This window comes from Panthera tigris, chromosome B3 (assembly GCF_018350195.1).
Source record: "Panthera tigris isolate Pti1 chromosome B3, P.tigris_Pti1_mat1.1, whole genome shotgun sequence".
NCBI classification, from domain to species: Eukaryota; Metazoa; Chordata; class Mammalia; order Carnivora; family Felidae; genus Panthera; species Panthera tigris.
Window position 1 is genome coordinate 25,446,879 of NC_056665.1, and position 23,805 is coordinate 25,470,683.

Here is a 23,805-nt window from a genome sequence, read left to right on the forward strand (position 1 = left end):
GAACAAGGTCTCCTATCGGTTGAAAATAAGTGACACTCTGTGAGTATTTATAAAATGAAACTAGCTCAACTGTAGTCAAATTAAATGACTTTAATAATTAACATCAACTCTGAGATGTGAAAATAATCTGAGTGGAAGAAAAATAATAACAGAAGAAAATCACCTTGCTGCTGCTAAAATCAAAGCTCATTTATGTATGTTGCCTCCTAGAAAATAAGAATGTTTATTGCTTTGACATGGACACTGGTGAAAAAATCAACTAGTTCCATCCACCCCAATCAAGAGCTGAGGTCTACCTCCCTGCCCTGATTCATAGGCAAGGTATCCAAGCTCCCACCCTCTGTTGAGAGACACACATGTCCAGGGCTGCAGATTGGTAGACCATAGGTAAGGGGTCCCCTGGGATGCATTGTTACATCCAGACTTGAGGAGTGCTCATCTTCTGAGTAGTGTCTACCCTGTTTTGCTCCTGCTGCCTGCAGGTGGTGGTCTCCCTGCCTTGTCCTCCTTCAACCCCCTTTTCTTTTAGCACCTTTAAAAAAAAAGTTTATTTATTTTGAGAGGGAGAGAGAGAGAGAGCTGAGGAGGGGCAGATTGAGAGAGAGGGAAAGAGAATCCCAAGCAGGCTCCACACTGTCAGTGCAGATCCCTATGTGGTGCTCAATCTCACAAACTGTGAGATCATGACCTGAGCTGAAATCAAGAGTTTTTAACCAGCTGAGCCATGCTGGCACCCCTAGTATCTTTTTCTTACTCTGCTTTTCCTATACTTTTTAGACTTACCTGTCCTGCAGGCATGCTTTTGAGAATATGGGATACTCACTAGGCTCATTATTTCTTTGCTTATTTCTGCTCAGTGGGCTGGGAGAGGAAATGGCAAATGAGATGGGGGTTTTTGGGGAAGCAAATCACAACCACCAGATGGTGACACATGACCCACCAAAGAATGTGTAATATAAGCCTACCCTAGCCCACAATGCCACATTGAACATGTTGGCATTTTCTGTCTTAAAATTTTTTTTTGATATTTATTTATTTTTTGAGAGAGAGACAGCACACCAGCAGGGGAGGGACTGAGAGAGAGGGAGACACAGAATCTGAAGCAGGCTCCAGGCTCTGAGCTGTCAGCTCAGAGTCTGATGCAGGGGTTGAACTCTCCTACTGCAAGATTATGACCTGAGCTGGTCGGACACTTAACAGGCTGAGCAACCCAGGCACCCCAGAATTTTCCCTCTTTTTAAACAAGTTATTCACTCTTAAAATTGGGGTCATACTAGCCATCACTTCACAGACTTGTGTGAGATTTACAAAGCAATACAAATAAATTGATCGTCATATCTTATAATGGGTATATGAGCAAACATCAGCTATTTTAGCTATTAAACATATCACGTAAAAACAATGTGACTTCAAAAAAAATAATGTCACTGAACTTTGTTTAAAATATTTTTTTAAGTACTTTTTCCCTAGTGTCCCTTTATCTGTCTCATTTTATTTGGACTATTTTGAGAGCAATGAAGTGCAAGGACTCTTTGTAAAAATAGTAGAATGAAGCCTTAGCGCCTTCTTTTGTTATTTGTGTGACAAGGAAACTCCCTCATTCTCCTGTTCTGGTTCTCTCTGTCCCCAGATCAAACAGAATGGACTTGACTCCACACTGCCTGTGAAAGCAACTTTTACCCTGCAGAGGGTTGCTCCAAGAGAAGTCTTTAGGTGTACCCTCCTTGCTTATACAGAAGAAGTGAGGGAGCTGTCCTAGGTCACAATGTGTCAGTGCTGTTGCTGACTTTAAACACTGTGTGGCTCCTGAGCTAGAGGACTTCAATTTTTCTACTTACCTTGGCATACATCACATGAAGGGAAGTGGCAAGCTTCTAAAAACTGCGAACATTCTAAAAACAGAAGAGGAAGGCTTTCTTTCAGTGTGGCTTTTCATATTGTTAGCTTATTTCTTCCTTGAGTTTTATTTAAATCAGGGATTTTAAAAGCAAGACAGGATGTCTGACTTCCTGTGTAATCCTCTTAAGAGAATGACATTCAGTGATTTCTTTCCTCTTTAGTCAGTTCTTTTTTTTTTTTTAAGGCTTATGTATGTATGTATGTGTGTATTTTCATTTTCTTTAAATCAATGTTAGTTAAAATACAGTGTAATATTGGTTTAGGAGTAGAATTTAGTTATTCATCACTTTCAATACCCAGTGCTCATCCCAACAAGTGCCCTCCTTAATGCCCATCACCCATTTAGCCGTCTCCCTACCCAATACCCTTCCAGCAACCCTCAGATTGTTCTCTGTGTTTATTAGTTCTTAACTGCTTGCAGTCAACCTCAGACTTTTTGGTATTCCACAGAAGTTGCTCTAACAAATCAATGGCATTTTGAGCTGCAAAAGCCAAAATTTACTATACTGTTTCTGTGACTTCTCTGTGGCATTTGGTCTTTCAATACTCCAAGATCTTCTCTTCTCTTGCCTCTAGGCAGAACATTCTCTTGGTTTCTCTCCTCCCAGCCCAACCAGCTGCTCCAAGAGGCTAGGCATGTGTTAGGGCATGCTCAGATTCAATTGTTCATTTTCAGACATTTTGCTAGCCAGTTGGTGTCATATCAGTGTTTGAAATTGGCAAGTGCTACAATTCAGGGCCTTTTATTTTCTGTTCCCATAGAACTAATGTTAAACTACTTCCAGTATATCACTCTGTTAAGGGCTCATCTTCCTCTGTCCACTTTTTAAATACTGGGGTTCATTAGGTTTCTGGCTTCAGGTCTCTTCTATTCATACCCTCTCCCATGATTGGTTTATTCTGTACTTCCTTTCTACATACTTCTGTTTGTGAATAAGTCCCACACCTACCCTTCTTTTCTTTTATGTTCAGACTTATATAACCAATTGACTATTGTCCAATTCTTCTCTGAGGGTTGAACATCCAAATCCCACTCACATATCCACATATGCATATATACAAGCCTGCTCAGGCCCCTGGATCTCTGCTGTGGGGGATGATTCCATATCTGCAGGAAGCCAGGAGGACCTTTCCCTCAACCTGCCCCTCATCTCCCAACATCCAGTCCCCTACCATTCCTACTTCCTGAAGAGCTCCTGAATCTCTCTTGAAACCCAAAATAACCAAGTTCAAATCATCATCATCTCCTCTCGACACCAACCTCCTAACAGGTCATTTTGTATCCACACTTGACCCCCTCTTGTTGCTTTTCTAGGTGGTAGAAAGATTACCTGTTTGACACTCCAAATCACTCTCCTCCTGTTTAAACCTTTCCCATGGCTACCCATAGTCCTTCAAATGAGAAGTCCTTGGCAGCTTTTTATGGCTCTCTGTCCAACTGGTCAGCAGCAGCTCCTTCCCTCTCTCCCCAGCAAAGTCCACCAAACTTGACCTTGTGCAGGCTGATGCCACTGGCTGGAGCCATATCCTCCACATCTGCTTCTGTACCCTTTCACCAGATGGAAACGTACTCATTCTTCATTCTTAGCCTACACGCTACTCACTTGGGATATCTTCTCTTCCTCCCCAGGCCACAGGAAATCCTGCATACACTCCCCAGCAGCGCCCACATCTTCCCTGTTATAACATAAGCTCTCATTGCTTATGATGTGTCTGATATCTGGAAGGTAGAGACTGCCCTGTACACACACAGAGTGCCAGCCCTTGGACCTGGCCCCATGTCTTGCCTGGTAATTGAAGTCATGGTTTTTCTAATCCATTCTTTCTTTTGTTGTCAGGAGCTCTTCTCTGGGGTCAGGACCTCCTGGATTTTGCATGAGGTAGATAGCTGCCTGCATGCCCTCAATCATTCAGCCATCCAGACCATTGCCCACACAGTTTCCACAGTTCAAGTGCAAAACCGATTATGTTATTCCTATGCTAAAATTTCCTATGATGAGAAACACAATTCCTGGACACAGCAGAAGATAGCCAGCTGACCAGGCCTGGCTGTTGTCCCCTTAGCATCTTCCTTTGCATGGTGTTCAAGCCACAGCATTCAACACCCCATAATCCGGGGTGCCTGGATGGCTCAGTTGGTTAAATGTCTCACTCTTGATTTCAGCTCAGGTCATGATCTCACAGTTTGTGAATTTGAGCCCCACAAAGAGCTCTGCACTGATAGTGCAGAGCCTGCTTGGGATTCTCTCTCTCTCACTCTCACTGCCCCTCTCCCACTCTCACTCTCTCTTACTCTGAAAATAAATTTAAAAACTTAAAAAGAAAACACTCCACAATCCAATGTCTCACCTTTACCCTCACTTTGGCAATTCTTTTCTCATGTCTTCAGGCATCATCTCCTCCAGGGTGATGTCACCAGTTCTCAAAGTCTGGTCAGAGATGCCTCTGGGGCCCATTTGCTGGCCTGAAGCAAGAACCTCCCTTTATACACCTTATGCCTCAGCTGAAGGCACAGTGATAGGCATAGAATAGATGCTCAATGCAAGCTGTTGACTGGGTTCCATAAAAGATGAAAATTGTGTGCTTGGAATAAGCCACTGATCCTTAAAACAAAGCAAGAAGCTCATATTTTATCCTTTCAAAGAGTATCCTGTGCTTCAACTCCGTGGTGTGACTTTCACAAAACTAAACTTCCTCATAGCCATAGAGGGGCACACCCCTCCTGATTTCAAAGTCACCCACCAAAAGGCATATATTTCTTTAAATTTTTGTTTTTTAACTTTTTATTTTAATTTCCTGGTGTTCATCATGAAAAGTGCACTTCTTAATCCTTATCAGCTATTTCACCCATCCCCCCACCACCTCCCCTCTAGAAACTCTCAGTTTTTTCTCTATATTTAAGACAGTTTCTTGGTTTGCCTCTCTCTCTCTCTCTCTTTCCCTTTGCTCACTTACTTTGTTTCTTAAATTCCACATGTGAGTAAAATCATATGGTATTTGTTTTTCTCTAAATTATTTTACTTAGCTTTATACTCTCTAGCTCCATCCATGATGTTGCAAATGGCAAGGTTTCCTTCTTGTTTAAGGATGAATAATATTTCATTATATATATATACACCACCTCTTTTTTATCCATTCATCTATCAATGGACACTGGACTGCTTCCATAATTTGGCTATTATAAATAATGCTGCTATAAACATAAGAGTACGTGTATCCCTTTGAATTAGTGTTTTTGTATTCTTTGGGTAAATATCCAGTAGTGTGACTGCTGGATCATAGGGTAATTCTACTTTTTAACTTTTTGAGAAACTTCCATACTGTTTTCCACAGTGGCTGCACCAGTTTGCATTCTCACAATGTATGAGAGTTCCTTTTTCTCCACATCCTCACCAGCACCTGTTGTGTCTTGTGTTTTTGATTTTAGCCATTCTGACAGGTGTGAGGTGATATCTTGTTGTAGTTTTAATTTGAATTTTCTGGATAATAACTGATATTGAGCACCAATTCATGTGTCTGTTGGCCATCAGGATGTCTTCTTTTTTTTTTTTTTTTTTTTTTAATTTTTTTTTTCAACGTTTTTTATTTATTTTTGGGACAGAGAGAGACAGAGCATGAACGGGGGAGGGGCAGAGAGAGAGGGAGACACAGAATCGGAAACAGGCTCCAGGCTCCGAGCCATCAGCCCAGAGCCTGACGCGGGGCTCGAACTCACGGACCGCGAGATCGTGACCTGGCTGAAGTCGGACGCTTAACCGACTGCGCCACCCAGGCGCCCCAGGATGTCTTCTTTAGAGAAATGGCTGTTCATGTCTTCTGCCCATTTTTAATGGGATTATTTGTATTTTGAGTGTTGACTTTTATAAATTCTTTATATATTTTACTTACTAACCTTTTAGCAGATACGTCATTTACAAATATCTTCTCCTATTCCTTAGGTTGTCTTTTAGTTTTGTCAACTTGTTTCCTTTGCTGTGTATAATGTTTTTATTTTGTTTAGGTCCTAAAGTTTTTTGTTTGTTTGTTTTTGTTCTTTGTTTTTATTTTTGTTTTGTTTTCTTTTGTTCTTGCTTTTGTTTCCCTTGCCTCAGTGGACCTATCTAGAAAAAAAATTGCTACAGCCAGTGTCAGAAAAATTACTGCTTATGTTCTTTTCTGGGATTTTTTTGGTTTCAAGTACACATTAAGTCTTTAACCCATTTTGAGTTTATTTTTGTGTATGGTGTAAGAAAGTGGTACATTTCATTCTTTTGCATGGTGCTGTTTTCCCAATACCATTTGTTGAAGAGACTGTCTTTTTCCCATTGGATAATCTTTCCTGTGTTTCAGAGATTAACTGAGCATGTAATTGTGGGTTTATTTCTGAATTTTCTATTCTGTTCCACTTATCCATATGTCTAATTTTGTACCAGTACCATCCTCTTTGGATTATTACAGCTTTGTAATGTAACTTGAAGTCCAGAATTGTGATGCCTTCAACTTTGATTTTCTTTTTCAAGATTTCTTTGGCTATTTGGGGTCTTTTGTAATTCTATACAAATTTTAGGAATGTTTGTTCTCATTCTTTGAAAAATGCTGTTGCTATTTTGATAGGGATTGCATTGGGTAATGTAGACCCAATGTGCAAATTGCTTTGGGTAATGTAGACATTTTAACAATATTTGTTCTTCCAATTTATGAGCATGGAATGTCTTTCCATTTCCTTGTGTCATCTTCAATTTCTTTCACCAGTGTTTTATAGTTTTCAGAGTACAGGTCTTTCACCTCTTTGGTTAGGCTTATTTGTAGGTATCTTCCTATTTTTGGCACATTGTAAATGAGATTGTTTTCTTAATTTCTCTTTCTGCTGCTTCATTATTGGTGTATAGAAATGAAACAGATTTCTGCACATTGATTTTGTATCCTGGGACTATTGAATTTGTTTATCAGTTCTAGCATTTTTTGTGTGTGGAATCTTTCAGATTTTTTACATAGAGTATCATGTCATCTGCAAATACTGAAAGTGTTACTTCTTTCTTATCAATTTGGATGCCTTTTATTTCTTTGGTTTTGCTTGATTGCTGTGGCTAAGACTTTTAGTACTATGTTGAATAAAAGTGGTGAGTCAACCATCCTTGTCTTGTTCCTGACCTTAAGGGAAAGTCTCTTAGTTTTGCCCTTCTCAGGATAATGTTACTGTGAGTTTTTAATGTAAGGCCTTTATTATGTTGAGATATGCTCCCTCTACACCTACTTTGTTGAGGGTGCTTATCATGAATCATCATTGTACTTTGTCCAATGCTTTTTCTACATCTATTGAAATGATCATATGGTTCTTATTTTTCTCTTATTGATGTGATCTCTCACACTGATTGATTTGCAAATACTGAACCACCCTTGCAAACCAGGAATAAATCCATCTGATCATGGTGAATGATTTTTTTAAATGTATTGTTGGATTCAGTCTGCTAGTATTTTGTTGAGGATATTTGTATCTATGTTCATCAGAGATACTGGCTTGTAGTTACATACATACATATATGTGTGTGTGTGTGTGTGTGTGTGTGTGTGTGTGTCTTTATCTGGTTTTGGTATCTGGGTAATGATAGCCTTAGAGAATGAAATTGGAAGTTTTCCTTCCTTTTATATTCTTTAGAGTAGTTTGAGAAGAATGGGTACTAACTCTTCTTTAAATATGTGGTAGAATTTACCTGTGAAGCCGTCTGGTCCTGGATATTTCTTCGTTGGGAGTTTTTTGATTACTGACTCAATTTCTTTGCTGGGAAATGGTCTGTTCAAACTTTCTTTTTCTTCCTAGTTCAATTTTGAAGGTTATAGGTTTCTAGGAATTTATCTATTCTTCTAGGTTGTCCAATTTGTTGGCATAGTTTTTCATAATATTCTCATATAACCCTGTTTGTGTTTCTGAAGTGTTAGTTGTTAGTTTTACTCTCATTTATGATTTTATTTGAGTCTTTTCTCTTTTTTTTTTCTTGTTAAGTCTGTCCTATTGTTCAATCTTATTGATTTTTTCAAAGAACCAGCTTCTGGTTTCATTGGTCTGTTCTTTTGTTTGTTTGTTTCTATATCATTTATTTCTGTTCTAATTTTATTATTTCCTTCCTCGAACTGGTTTTAAGTTTTGTTTGTTGTTCTTTATGTAGTTCCTTTAGGTGTAAGATTAGGTTGTTTATTTGAGATGTTTCTTGCTTCTTGAGGTAGGTCTGTACTGCTATAAACTTCCCTATTAGAACCAGTTTTGCTGCATCTCAAAGGCTTGAATCATTGTGTTTTCATTTTCATTTTTTTCATGTAATTTTTTATTTCTTCTTTATTTTCTGGTTGAGTTATTCCTTATTTAGTATCATGTTATTTAACATCCATGTAATTGTGGTCTTTCCAGATATTTTTCTTGTGGTTGACTTCTAGTTTCATAGCATTGTGGTCAGAAAAAGATACATGACATTATTTTGATCTGCTAGGATTTGTTGATCTATTCTGGAGGACATTCCATGTGCACTTGAAAAGACTGTGCATTCTGCTGTTTTAGGATGGAATGTTCTGAATATATCTGTTAAATCTGCCTAGTCTGGTGTGTCAATTAAAGCCATTGTTTCCTTGTTGATTTTCTGTTTAGATGATCTGTCCATTGTTGTAAGTGGGATGTTAAAGTCCCCTACTATTTTTGTATTATGACCGATTGGTTCCTTTATGTTTATTATTAACAGTTTTATGTATTTGGGTGCTTTCATATTGGGTGCAAAAATATTTACAATTGTCATATTGTTTGATTGTCCCCTTTATTATTATATTGAGCCCTTTGTCTCATTACAGTCTTTATTTTAAAGTCTATTTTGTGTAATATAAGTGTTGCTACTCTGGCTTTCTTTTGATATCCACTTGCATGATAGATGTTTCTTTATTCCTCCACTTTTAATCTATAGGTGTCTTTAGGTCTGAAATGAATCTCTTGCAGGCAGCACATAAATGGGTGTTGTTTTTAACCCATGCTGCCACCCTCTTTTGTTGGAGCATTTAGTCCACTTACATTCAAAATAATTTTTGATAGATATGTATTTAATGCCATTTTATTACTTGTTTTGTGGTTGTTTCTGAATATTTTCTCTGATTCTTTGTTGTCTTTTTCTTTCTTGCTTTGCTGGTTTTCTTTAGTGTTATATTTGGATTTATTTCTCTTTATTCTTTGCATATTTATTAGTAGTTTTTGATTTGGGGATGACATTAGATTTATATGCCATCTTTTCTGCATATAGCAGTCTGTTTTAAGTTGATGGTCATTTAAGTTCGAACCTATTCTTTACTCTTCTCCTTCCCACATTTTGGTTATGTGGTGTCATATTTTACACCCTTTTATTTTGTGAGTTCCTTGACTGGTATTTTACAAAAATATTTTACTGATTTTGTGTTTCCTATCTTCATATTGTCATTTCCGTTCTTTTCTTTCCACTCAAAAAGTCCCCTTTAATATTTCTTACAGGATTTGTTTAGTGGTGGGGAACTCCTTCAGTTTTTGTCTGGGGGACTATGTCTCCTTCAATTCTGAATGAGAACTTTGCTGGATAAAGTATTCTTGGTTGCAGGTTTTTCAATCAGCACTTTGAATATACCATGCCACTCCTTTCTGGCTTGAGAAGTTTCTACTGAAAAAGCCACTGAGAGTCTTATGGAGTTTCCTTTGTATGTAACTGTCTTCTTTTGTCTTGATTTTTAAAAAATATTTTTCCTTTATCTTTCCTATATCTTGCCATTTTAATTACAATATTTCTTGGTATGTATATGCTTTTGTTGCATTTGTTAGTGGTTATCTGTGCCTCCTGGATCTGGATATGCATTTCCTTCCCCAGATTAGGGAAGTTTTCAGCTATTATTTATTCAAGTAAATTATCTGCTCCTTTTTCTCTCTCTTCTTCTCAGATTGCTATAATACTAATGTTGTTACATTTTATTGAGTCACTCCTTATCTCTTCTATGCTATTCCTTTTCTTTGTGTGAAAGGTCTCATGTCTTCCACTCTTTTCTCAAGTCCTGTGAGTATCCTTATGATCATTGCTTTAAATATCCATAAGGCATATTACTTACAACTGTTTTTCTTGGATCTTCAGCCATAATCTTGTCCTGTTCTTTCATTTGGGACAAATTCCTATATTTTTGCATTTTGTCTAAGTCTCTGTGCCTGATTCTCTGTTAGGAAAGTCAGCTACATCTCCTGTTCTGGAGGGTAATGGTTTTAGGAAGAAGAGGTCCTGTAGTGTCCTGCAGTGCAGTGGTGTCCCCTGTGCCTCAGGGTCTGGAATTTCCAGGAGTGTCTTCAATGAGTACTGTGTGTACTGTGCTATTGTGTCCTGGCCACCTTATCCTTCTGGCCAGTCATCTGCAGAGGCTTTCTTTGCTTATTATGGGCAGTGTTTGGTGCCTGGCCTGAATGGACATGTTTTAACTAGGTGTGTTCTGATCTGCTTGTGAAATTAGACCTGTAACCACTGTCACCAGAACTGAGGCCTTACAAAACCCCCAGGTCAGGAGATGCAGTGGCTTGGACTGGGTTTGGGCTGTTTTTTTCAGGGAAGGGGCTCACTGTGCTGGCACCAAGGCAAACATGACTGGGAATGGCAGTTCTACCATAGCATGGTGGTGTGGGGCTTGATGTCAGCAAGTTAGGTAGTGAGTGGCAAGTTGTGCTGGTTCCTGCAGGTGTCTCTGTGCTTAGACTAAGGGGCAGGGGAGGGAAATGTCACAGGCCATTTACTTTGTTTCAAGAGAAGTTTTTCCATTGAACACTGCCTCTCTGGGAGATGCTCTAAGATGAACAACTAATGTCCACATGGTGTGCCCCAGGCACTCTTCAGAGCACTATTTTCATGCTTTAAGTCTGTGGGATTTTTGTCCTATGTTTTCTCCAAAAGCAGCCTCAATGTCCTTTTAGCTGTTCAGAACCAAGAACACTTACCTTTAAAACTCTAGGCTTTTATTAAGAAAGGTTGCTGAATTTTGTCAAAGGCCTTTTCGGCACTATAGATGCTGGAGAGGATGTGGAGAAACAGGAACCCTCTTGCACTGTTGGTGTGAATGCAAATTGGTGCAGCCACTCTGGAAAACCGTGTGGAGGTTCCTCAAAAAATTAAAAATAGACCTACCCTATGACCCAGCAATAGCACTGCTAGGAATTTACCCAAGGGATACAGGAGTACTGATGCATAGGGGCTCTTGTACTCCAATGTTTATAGCAACACTCTCAACAATAGCCAAATTATGGAAAGAGCCTAAATGTCCATCAACTGATGGATGGATAAAGAAATTGTGGTTTATATACACAATGGAATACTACATGGCAATGAGAAAGAATGAAATATGGCCCTTTGTAGCAACATGGATGGAACTGGAGAGTGTGATGCTAAGTGAAATAAGCCATACAGAGAAAGACAGATACCATATGTTTTCACTCTTATGTGGATCCTGAGAAACTTAACAGAAACCCATGGGGGAGGGGAAGGAAAAACAAAAGAGGTTAGAGTGGAAAAGAGCCAAAGCATAAGAGACTGTTAAAAACTGAGAACAAACTGAGGGTTGATGGGGGTTGGGAGGGAGGGGAGGGTGGGTGATGGGTATTGAGGAGGACACCTTTTGGGATGAGCACTGGGTGTTGTATGGAAATCAATTTGACAATAAACTTTATATATTGAAAAAAATACATAAAACTCTAGGCTTTGGGCACGTGAGTGGCTCATTCAGTTAAGCATCTGATTCTTGGTTTTGGCCTAGGTCATGGGTGACCTTTGGTCATGGGTCAAGCCCCACATCATGCTCTGTGCTGACAGTGTGAAGCTTGTTTGGGATTCTCTCTCTGCCCCTACCCTGTTTGCTCTCTCTCTCTCAAAATAAATAAATAAACTTAAAACAAAACAAAACAAAACAAAACCTCTAGGCTTTAAGCCCCTCTGGTTGCAAGAACTCAAGAAATTCAGGCCCTTTTGCTTTCCAAGCCAATTGCTATGGGGATTTGTTTTCTGCATGCACTCTCCTGTGTGCTAGTCTGTCTCTTACCCTTCTTTGTGACTGCAGCTTCCTCCCCAGCACAGCTGACACAATCCATTTCTTTCCCAAGTCATGTTTCTGCACTTCCTACCTTCTTTAATGTGGCCTCTTCTGTACCTTTAGTTGTGGAGTTTGTTCTCCAGTCTTCAATCAATTTCTGGGGTATTTAGGATGATATAATAGTTATCTAGTTGCAGTCATGGGAGGAGGTGGGCCTAAGATACCCCTACTCTGCCACCATCTCCTCCTCTCTCCCTTAAAGGTATATTTTAAAATAAGGCCATGTGTATAAGCACAGTGTTTCCGCTCAGCTTGTGTCTATACTTCCCTTTCTTATATATATTACTAGGAAAAAGAAATCCTCCTGTTTGCTTGCTTTGAGAACAAGGTCCTGATTTACTTGCTGTGTCAAAAGCAAACAATTAATCTATCTTAATTTATTTCCAGAAGGAATCTCAGAACACAGAAGCACACATTTTCAAGTGTGTAAGTTGATTATGGGCTCCCTCATTCAGCCTATCTCCTCTCATACATCTATTTCCATACTTTATTTTATTTTAAAAATAACAAAGAATGTGCATCCTAGAACCAAGGTCTTGTCCTGGTTCTATAAGGCATTTTTTAAAAAATTAAATGTAGTTCATATGTCATTTAGATTTCCTTAGTTTTTAACCTTTTGTTCTTTTCTGTTCCAGGAGCCTATCCAGGATATCACATTACATTTAGTTATCATGTCCCCTAGGCTTCTCTTAGATGTGACAGATTCTCAGAACTTCCTTGATGTTTTTAATTTACTTTTTATTTAAAAAATTTTTCATTTTAAAGAAGGCAGAAGGAGAGAGAGAGAGAGAATCTTAAGCAGGTTCCATATTCAGCATGGAGTTCAACAGGGGCTCCACCCTGGGATCATGACCTGAACGTAAATCAAGAGTGGGATGCTTACCCAACTGAACTTCCCAGGTGGTCCAGACCTTCCTTGTTTTTGACCATTTTGTTCCTTGACCATTTTGAAGAATGCTGGTCAGGTATTTTGTAGAAGGTCCCTAAATTTGGATTTGTCTGTTATTTTTCTCATGGTTATGCTGAGTTTATGGGTTCTCAGGAGGAAAACCACATAGGTGAGGTGCCATTCTCATCACATAATGTGAAGGGCACATGATATCTATACGACTCATCATTATTGTTGTTGACCATAATCATCTGGCTGAGGAAAAATTGGTCAGTTTTTTCCCACCGTAAAGTTACTTTTTTTTTCTCCCTTATACTGTACTCTTTGGAAGGAAATCAGTTTGCAAGGAAGCCCACACTTAAGAGACTTAGGTCCAGCTCCACCTTTCTGAGGGCAGAATAGTTAAACAAGTTATACGGAATTCTTTTACATGGAGATTAGTCTATTCTTTCATACTTATTTATGTATTCAATGATTTATTTATATCAGTATGAACTCATGGATATTTATTTTATGCTCTGGATTATAATTCAGTATGATGTCACTTATTTTGTTGCCCCAAATTGTGCCAGCTTTCACCACTGACAGCTCTTTCAGTTGGCTCATGTATTCCTTCAACAAGCTCATCATTTGGTTTTTTGAACACTACAAGATATTCCTGGTTTATCCTATATATTCCCTGCCCCAACTCTAGAAACAGCCACTCCAAAGAGCCCTCACTCTTTTAACTGGAGAATAAAAGAAACCAATATCTGAGTGCTGGGTCTGCTTGCTCCTCCTGGAGTGCAGAATTTTGTTAGGAATGTTTTCCCATTCAAAATATTAAGAATACTCTCCCAAATAGTATCAATAAACTCAAAATATAAAAGATGTATCTCAAATCTTTTAGAACTTATTTAGGTTTTCCAACATCACTACTTCTTTAATAAGATATTTTTCCTCTTCTTTTCTAAACTAATACTACTATTCACTTCTCTTAAGCACATACACAAGATTCCAAAGGCATACTTGAAATCTGAGATTTGCTTTTACAACGTTCAGTCTTACTTCTTCCTCTTATCCATTACCCAATCTAAAAGAGATGCCATATGTCCCTTCTAACATTTCATTTTGGTTTTCTTTACTTGAGTTGATTCTGTCTTGCTAGAACTTTCTTGTTGACCAGCAACTAGAACTTCAGGCAATTGCACACCCAGGGTAAAAGATGCACCATGAATTTACAGGTAGGTAAGGTAATGCTTTCCGAATCATTTCTAGCCCTTCCTGGTGAATCAGAACATTTGGCTGACCTTTCTGGTAGCAGCAGTAGCACATTTTAGTAATGTCTTCAGTAAATTGTCTATAATGAATCTGAGGTCCATTTCCTGGATCCTAGCTGAAAGTTCAGAGCTTAAAATCTTATGAAAATAGCTTAAGCTCCTTTTTTTCTTTTTCTAGATGTGTTATTTTGCTCTTGCTCACATTATTTTTCATCTGCCACTTTTCTACAGCCTTGCTAGACTGAATTACTTCCAAGATTGTATTTAATCACTGGCTATACCTGAAGTGATGCTATGTGTGCAGTATCAGAAATAGACCCTGCTAAATATGAGACTTTGCTCTTTCTAAATTAGAGAATCACTTTATATTTGTACATTTAGCCATGGCAGAGGATTGAAATGCCATAAGACTATAGGCAGACCCTGATTCTCAAGCTCATAATGATTGTGAAAAATACTGAAAGTATCAGCAGTTTCTCAGAATGGATTTCTGGCTGTATCTATATTGGAGGCATATTATTATATTTTATTCAGCATGCATGAAGTCAATGGATAAGATAAATTTACAGATGGAAGGGACACCAACTACATCTTTTTTTTTTTTTAAGTTTATAATCAACAACACTGGGGAAGATTCTCCCAGGTGTATATCTTCCTTCCCTTGTAATTTTAAGTCAACAGAATAATTCAACAAATACTAATTGAGCACCCACTCTGTACCACATGCATACTGGAGTTGAGGCAGAATACTGAGCCAAGGGAGCAGAGGTACTTTCCTTGATTCCAGTCCCTGATGTTTGTCCCTGTGCATTCTCAGAGCTGAGGGACAACTCAAAAATCTTCATTTGGTTTGGGCATCTGCTTTGAGCAAGCCAAAAGGAGCTGAATTTATCCAGCCTAGCTACCTCATAAGGGAGTGAATCTGAAATTTCTTATTTGTAACCTTGAATACCACCACTATTGTGCGTAAAGTATTTATTTTTAATTTATTTAGTGGGGTTTTTTTTGTTTATTTGTTTTACTGTCAGTCACCACTTGCCTCACTTTTACATTAAAATATATCAATGTGCAATCATTAACTGAACATTCAAACGTGCCATCTCTGTTGGGCATGAGCCTGCTGAGGTGATATTTTAAATTCTTAAATTTCATGCCAGACACGACAGCCTCAAAGGGAAGCAAGTGATTACCATGGCATTCAAAGATAGAACTCTGAATGCCACCAGCAGAATGTCACCGTTTGCAGTCATAGCTGAAAGCAATTTGGTAGGTCACATCTTTATTCAGAATTTAGGAATGCAAAATATAACCATATTTTAATTGTTAAATTAAGCCTGATATATTTCAGGCATTAAAAACACCTTAATTCCCAGTTCCTGTAGAGCAGGTTCTAACAAGATGGATGATGAGTCTTGGGTCTGTGTTGTGTGTTAATTTTGGGCCCACTGGGATTGGATTGCAAAGTGAACTCAGCATGCTAGCAAAAGTCATGTTTAATCGGAGAATTTCACCACGTGTCAAGTTGGGGTTCAGAACCACACTAGTACCTGCTTGCCCCCAACAGTCAGGACATGTAGATAAGCTCTGACTCCCAACCCAAAGCAGGATTCTAAGGTGCTGAATGAGAGGAGCAGTGGGGCCCAGCCCCTCCCTTTGGCACCCAGAGGTAGCATGATCTATGCAACATTTGGGACACACTTTTATCTTAAATTCAAATTTCACTTTGTGTCCTGTATTCTGTCTGGCACCCCCTCCAGCTAGCAGCAGAAGGAAGCTCAAGGAAGAAAAGTGGCAGGAGAACTGTTCTATCATCCTGGAACAAGGGCCTTCAGAGGCTGCTACAAGAGGCAAAACTTGTCCAAAGAGAAGTACCTCCTTGGGCTGCAGGAAATGAAGGGAGCAGAGAATGTCTATGTTCTTTATCTTCCCTGAAAGGTGTAACTTCAGATAAGGAGGCGGATATCCTGGAACACCTGAACAGCATTCCTTTGATTCCAATTGTTCTTTGACGGCAAAGAACTTTGGGCTCCCCTTGGAGGCCAAAAGGAGAACAGTCCTTGCACTCATTGTTTCACCTCCGAGAAAGAGATGTTCCTAGAATAATCCCTTACCCCACAAAGCAGTTTTAAAAGCCTTCAAAAACCAAGGATCAGGGAAATTAGCAACTGAAGGGCATGTCTGGCTTCAGTTTCATTCATGCTAACTAGCCATTGCATAGTCAGTATTTGTGCCATACATCCACTTAAATAGCTGTAATATCACCACTGGTTAGGAGAGACAACCTTATAAAGGTGACTGGGTCATACATGCAGCAGTACTGCAATGAAAGGTAGTAAGCCATGACATTTGATCCTCAGCTCCCCTACAGGTTCTCCACATAAAGTAGCACTTATACCTACTGGGGACTTGTACCCCATGTTGTGTGATTACATTTGTATACTGAGCAGTTCCTCAGGTCATGGATGATCTTGTCATCTCTTGGGTCCAGAATGCAGTAGACACTCCAAAACTGAATCAGTGAATGGATGGTAGACTGTGTAGGTAGTTAATATCTTTAAAAAATGACTTATGTATTTTAATTTGCAGTAAAGCAGGTTGCCCCATGTCTTCCTATCCATCAAATCAACATACTGCTTCCTAGAAAGAGTAGATGACACCTACAACATCAACAGAAATGCCATTGTTCAATGTTTGGTTTCAACCAGACTCCTCAGAGTACATTATGTTGAAATCCTGGCTTTCATAGATTGAGAGACAAAATTGGAGATCTGAGATGAGCTTCACTATGAACCATAGTGCATGACGTATGAGAAGAATTCCTCTGTACAGGAAGGTTTGTGTAAGAAGTTGCATGAAGAGAGAGAGAAGTACAGATACAATTGTCCTTGGTGGTGGTGGCAACATACAGAGAGCTTTGGGGAAATCTGAGAAAACTTGAGGTGGTGCTAGTTCAGCATAACACACATTCAGACAGAGGGAGAGGGGAAGGAGTGGGCAGCACACAGAAGGATGTCTACTGGAAGTGGACATGTTACTATATGTGTTGGCAAGGATGCAGAGAAGACTCATACTGTTGGTGGGAAAGCAAACTGGTGCAGCCACTCTGGAGAACAGTATGGAGGCTCCTCAAAAAGTGCCCCTTCGAACCAGCATTTTTATATCCTTTGGAAAGATACCTAGTAGTGCAATTCCTAGGTCAGAGGGTAGTTCTATTTTTAGCTTTTGGAGGAAACTACATACTATTTTCCATAGTAGCTGCTCCAGTTTGCATTCCCACCAGCAGTTTAAAAATGTTCCCCTTTCTCCACACCCTCACCAACATCTGTTGTTTCTTGAGTTGTTAATTTTAGTCATTCTGACAGGTGTGAGGTACTATCTCATTGTGGTTTTGATTTGTGTTTCCCTGATGATGACTGATGTTGGGCATGTTTTCATGTGCCTGTTGGCCATCTGGATGTCTTCTTTGGAAAAGTGTCTATTGATGTCTTCTGCCCATTTCTTCACTGGATTATTTGTTTTTCGGGTGTGGAGTTTGGTGAGTTCTTTATAGATTTTGCATACTAGCCCTTTGTCCGATATGTTATTTGCAAATATGTTTTCCCATTCCGTCGGTTGCCTTTTAGTTTTGTTGATTGTTTCCTTTGCAGTGCAGAAGCTTTTTATCTTCAAGAGGGCCCAATAGTTCATTTTTGCTTTTAATTCCCTTGCCTGAGGAGATGTGTCAAGTAAGAAATTGTTGTGGCTGAGGTCAGAGAGGTTTTTCCCTGCTTTCTCCTCTAGGGTTTGGATGGTTTCCTGTCTCACATTCAGGTCCTTCATCAATTTTGAGTTTATTTTATTGAATGGTGCAAGAAACTGGTCTACTTTCATCCTTCTGCATGTTGCTGTCCAGTTCTCCCAACACCATTTGTTAAAGAGACTGTCTTTCTTCCATTGATATTCTTTCCTGCTTTGTCAAAGATTAGTTGGCCATACTTTTGTGGGTCCAACTCTGGAGTCCCTATCCTATTCCATTGGTCTATGTGTCTGTTTTTGTGCCAATACCATGCTGTCTTGATGATTACAGCTTTGTAGTAGAGGCTAAAGTCTGGAATTGTGATGCCTCCCACTTTGGTCTTCTTCTTCAATATTACTTTGGCTATTCGGGGTCTTTTGTGGTTCAATACAAATTATAGGATTGGTTGTTCTAGCATCGAGAAGAATGCTGGTGCAATTTTGATTGGGATTGCATTGAATATGTAGATAGCTTTGGGTAGTATTGACATTTTAACAATATTTATTCTTCCAATCCATGAGCACGGAATGTTTTTCCATTTCTTTGTATCTTCTTCAATTTCCTTCATAAGCTTTCTATAGTTTTCAGCATACAGATCTTTTACATCTTTGGTTAGGTTTATTCCTAGGTATTTTATGCTCTTTGGTGCAATTGTGAATGGGATCAGTTGCTTTATTTGTCTTTCTGTTGCTTCATTATTAGTGTATAAGAATGTAACTGATTTCTGTACATTGATTTTGTATCCTGCAACTTTGTTGAATTCATGTATCAGTTCTAGCAGACTTGGTGGAGTCTGTCAGGTTTTCCATGTATAGTATCATGTCATCTGCAAAAAGTGAAAGCTTGACTTCATCTTTGCCAATTTTGATGCCTTTGATTTCCTTTTGTTGTCTGATTGCTGATGCTAGAATTTCCAACACTATGTTAAACGATAGCAGTGAGAGTGGACAACCCTGTCGTGTTCCTGATCTCAGGGGGAAAAAATCTCAGTTTTTCCCCATTGAGGATGATATTAGCTGTGGGCTTTTCATAAATGGCTTTTATGATGTTGAAGTATGTTTCTTCTATCCCGACTTTCTCGAAGGTTTTTATTAAGCAAGAATGCTGAATTTTATCAAATGTTTTTTCTGCACTGATTGACAGGATCATATGATTCTTTTCTTTTCTTTTACTAATGTGATGTGTCACATTAATTTATTCGTGAATGTTGAACCAGCCCTGCCACCCAGGAATGAATCCTATTTGATCATGGTGAATAATTCTTTTTATATTCTGTTGAATTTGATTTGCTAGTATCTTATTGAGAATTTTTGCATCCATATTCATCAGGGATATTGGCTTGTAGTTCTCTTTTTTTGCTGGGTCTCTGTCTGATTTAGAAATCAAAGTAATGCTGGCTTCATAGAATGAGTCTGGAAGTATTCCTTCCCTTTCTATTTTTTGGAACAGCTTGAGAAGGATAGATATTATCTCTGCTTTAAATGTCTGGTAGAATTCCCCAGGGAAGCCATCTGGTCCTGAACTTTTATTTATTGGGAGATGTTTGATAATGATTCAATTTCTTCGCTGGTTATGGGTCTGTTCACATTTTTTATTTCTTCCTGTTTGAGTTTTGGAAGTGTGTGGGTGCTTAGCAATTTTTCCATTTCTTCCAGGTTGTCCAGATTGTTGGCATATAATTTTTGACAGTATTCCCTGATAATTGCTTGTATTTATGAGGGATTGGTTGTAATAATTCCATTTTCATTCAGGAATTTATCTATTTGGGTCATCTCACTTTTTTTTTTTTATTTTGAGAAGCCTGGCTAGAGGTGTATCAATTTTATTTATTTTTTCAAAAAAAACAAATCTTGGTTTCATCGATTGGCTCTTCTTTGATCGGTTCATTGATCGGTTCTTTTTTGTTGTTGTTTTGTTTTGTTTTGTCTAGATTCTATATTGTTTATTTCTGCCCTGATCTTTAATATTTCTCTTCTTCTGCTGGGTTTGGGGTGTCTTTGCTGTTCTGCTTCTATTTCCTTTAGGTGTGCTATTAGATTTTGTATTTGGGATTTTTCTTGTTTCTGGAGACAGGCTTGGATTGCAATGTATTTTCCTCTCATGACTGCCTTCACTGCATCCCAAAGTGTTTGGATTGTTGTATTTTCATTTTCATTTGTTTCCATATATTTTTAAATTTCTTCTCTAATTGCCTGGTTGACCCATTCATTCTTTAGTATGGTGTTCTTTAACCTCCATGCTTTTGGAAGTTTTCCAGACTTTTCCCTATGGTTGATTTCAAGTTTCATAGCATTGTGGACTGAAAGTGTGCATGGTATGATCTCAATTATTTTATATTTATGAAGAGCTGTTTTGTGACCCATTATATGATCTATCTTGGAGAATGTTCCATGTGCACTCGAGAAGAAAGTATATTGTGTTGCTTTGGGATGCAGAGTTCTAAATATATCTGTCAAGTCCATCTGATCCAATGTATCATTCAGGGCCCTTGTTTCCTTATCGATCCTGTGTCTAGATGATCTATCCATTGTTGTAAGTGGACTATTAAAGTCCCCTGCAATTACCACATTCTTACCAATAAGGTTCCTTATGTTTGTGATTAATCGTTTTATGTATTTGGGGGCTCCCGTATTTGGGACATAGATATTTATAATTGTTAGCTCTTCCTGATGGATAGACCCTGTAATTATTGTGTAATGTACTTCTTCATTTCTTATTACAGCTTTAAATTTAAAGTCTATTTTGTCTGATATAAGTATGGTTACTGCAGCTTTCTTTTGACTTCCAGTAGCATGATAGATAGTTCTCTATCCCCTCATTTTCAATCTGAAGGTGTTTTCAAGTCTAAAATGAGTCTCTTGTAGACAGCAAATAGATGGGTCTTGTTTTTAATCCATTCTGATACCCCATGTCTTTGGTTGGAGCATTTAGTCCATTTACATTCAGTGTTATTATAGAAAGATATGGGTTTAGAGTCATTGTGATGTCTGTAGGCTTCATGTGTGTAGTGATATCTCTGGTACTTTGTGGTCCTTGCAACATTTCACTCACAGAGTCCCTCTTAGGATCTCTTGTAGGGCTGGTTTAGTGGTGATGAATTCCTTCAGTTTTTGTTTGTTTCGAAAGACCCTTAGCTCTCCTATTCTGAATGACAGACTTTCTGGGTAAAGGATTCTTGGCTACATATTTTTTCTGTTCATCACATTGAAGATTTTCTGCAATTCCTTTCTGGCCTGCCAAGTTTCAGTAGATAGGTCTGCCACTAGTCTTATCGGTCTCTCTTTGTATGTTAGGGTCTGTTTATCCTTAGGTGCTTTTAGAATTCTCGCTAATCCTTGTATTTTGCCAGTTCCACTACAATATGTCGTGCAGAAGATTGATTCAAGTTACGTCTGAAGGGAGGTCTCTGTGCCTCTAGTATTTCAAAGCCTGTTTCCTTCCCCAGATCAGGGAAGTTCTCAGCTATGATTTGTTCAAGTACACCTTCAGCCCCTTTCTCTCTCTCTTCTTCTTCTGGAATTCCTATGATACAGGTATTGTTCCATTTGATTGCATCACTTAATTCTCTAATTCTCCCCTCATACTCCTGAATTTTTTTTATCTCTCTTTTTCTCAGCTTCCTCTTTTTCCATAATTTGATCTTCTATTTCACCTAGTCTCTCCTCTGCTTCTTCAATCCAAACTGTGGTTGCCTCCATTTTATTTTGCACCTCATTTATAGCATTTTTTAACTCCTCATGACTATTTCTTAGTCCCTTGATCTCTGTAGCAATAGATTCTCTGCTGTCCTCAATATTTTTTTCAAGTCCAGCGATTAATTTTATGACTATTATTCTAAATTATTGTTCCTTTATATTACTTATATCAGTTTTGATCAATTTATTAGATGTCACTACTTCCTGGAGTTTCTTTTGAGGTGAAGTCTTCTGTTTCATCATTTTGGATAGTCCCTGGGGTGGCTCCAAACTGCAGGGCACCTCCCCTGTACTGTCCAGAGTAACTTGTGTTGGTGGGTGGGGCCACAGTCAGACTGGTGTGTACCTTCTTTTCCCCTTTCCCAGGGGCAGGACTCACTGTGGAGTGGTGAAGTCCCTGTCTAGGGTGTGTGCCTTGGCACACTGCCAGGATCATGGTGCTGCTTCGAAGGAATCTGGCCAAGGGCATATTAGCCAGGATGGATCCACAAGGTGCACAGGGGCGGGAGGGGCAGGCTTAGCTCACTTTGCTGTGGGTGGTCCCCTGCAGGAGGGGCCCTGCAGCGCCAGGAGGGAGGCAGACCCGCCTGAGGGATGGATCCACAAAAGCACAGTGTTGGGTGTTTGTGCGGTGCAAGAAAGTTTGGTGATGGGAACTGGTTACCTTTGGAATTTTGGCTGGGGGATGGGAAAGGGAGATGGTGCTTGCCAGTGCCTTTGTTCCTCTGTTGAGCTGAGCTCTGTCTCCCAGGGCTCAACAACTCTTCCTCTTAGTGTCCTTTCACCCTCCCCACTCTCCAAGAGAAGAGATGTTGACTTTTAACATTCCAGATGTTAAGTCCAGCTGGCTGTCAGAACTCATGGAGTCTGGCCCCTCCATTTTTCCAAGCCAGATTTGGGGGCTCTGCCTTGCCAGGCGGGCTGCCCCTTCACAGCCCCAGCTCCCTCCCCCCAGTCCATGTAGCACACACAGCCTCTCTGCCCTTCTTATCCTCTTCTGTGGGCCTCTTGTTTATGCTTGGCTCCAGTGAGTCCATTCTGCTAGTCTTCTGCAGTTTTCTGAGTTATTTAGGCAGATGTGGGGGGAATCTAAGTGATCAGCAGGACCTGGTGAACCCAGTGTCCTCCTATGTCGTCATCTTCAAGACCACGCTGCTGTAGGTCCATTCTTATGCATGTCACTGTCCAGTTTTACTAGCACCATTTGCTGAAGAGACTTTTTTTCCATTGGATATTTTTTCCTGCTTTGTAAAAGATTAGTCAGGACTGCATTAACTGGTATGTTAACCAACTGGAATTTAATTAAACATTTTTAAAAAAGACAGTGGAGATTTTACACAGGAATAAACAATGTACATTCACCTGTGAGAATGTCTGTATCTTTTAAGTATCTTAAGTACTGAAATAGAGAATATCAAACACTTGCACTTAAAGGTCAGTGTGGGGAGGGGACATAGCATAGCAGATAGAACTCCACATACAAGTACCATGAAACTTAGCCTCAAGAGTAAGTGCATTTGGGAGCACCTGGGTGGGTCAGGCAGTTAAGCATTGGACTCTTGATATCAGCTCAGACCATGATCTTGTATTTGTGGGATTGAGCCCTGCATTGGGCTTCTGCTGAACATGGGGACTGCTTGGGATTCTCTCTCTCTCTCTCTCTCTCTCTCTGCCCCTCCTCCCTCCCTTGAGAGAATTGATTCTCTCAAAATAAATAAATAAATAAATAAATAAATAAATATTTTTTTAAAAATTGGGTGCTGGGCGCTTGGGTGGTTCAGTTGGTTAAGCGTCCGACTTTGGCTCAGGTCATGAATTTGCAGTTCTCAAGTTGAGCCCTGCATCGAGCTCTGTGCTGACAGCTCAGAGCCTGGAGCCTGCTTTTGATTCTGTGTCTCCCTCTCTCTGCTCCTCCCCCACTTATGCTCTCTGTCTTAGAAGTAGAGAAACATTAAAAAATTAAAATAAATAAATAAAATAAAAAGAGCGGGTACATTTGTGTCCTGGGGCTATTGTATAAGTAACCACATGCTAGGCTACTTAGAACAACAGAAATCAATTCTCTCACAGTTCAGGAGGCCAAAAGTCTGACATTGAGATGTAAGCAAGGTTGGTTCCTTCTGGAGGCTCTGAGGAAAACCCATCCCATGCCTGTCTCCTATCTTCCTGTGGTTGCTAGCAATCCTTGGCATTCCC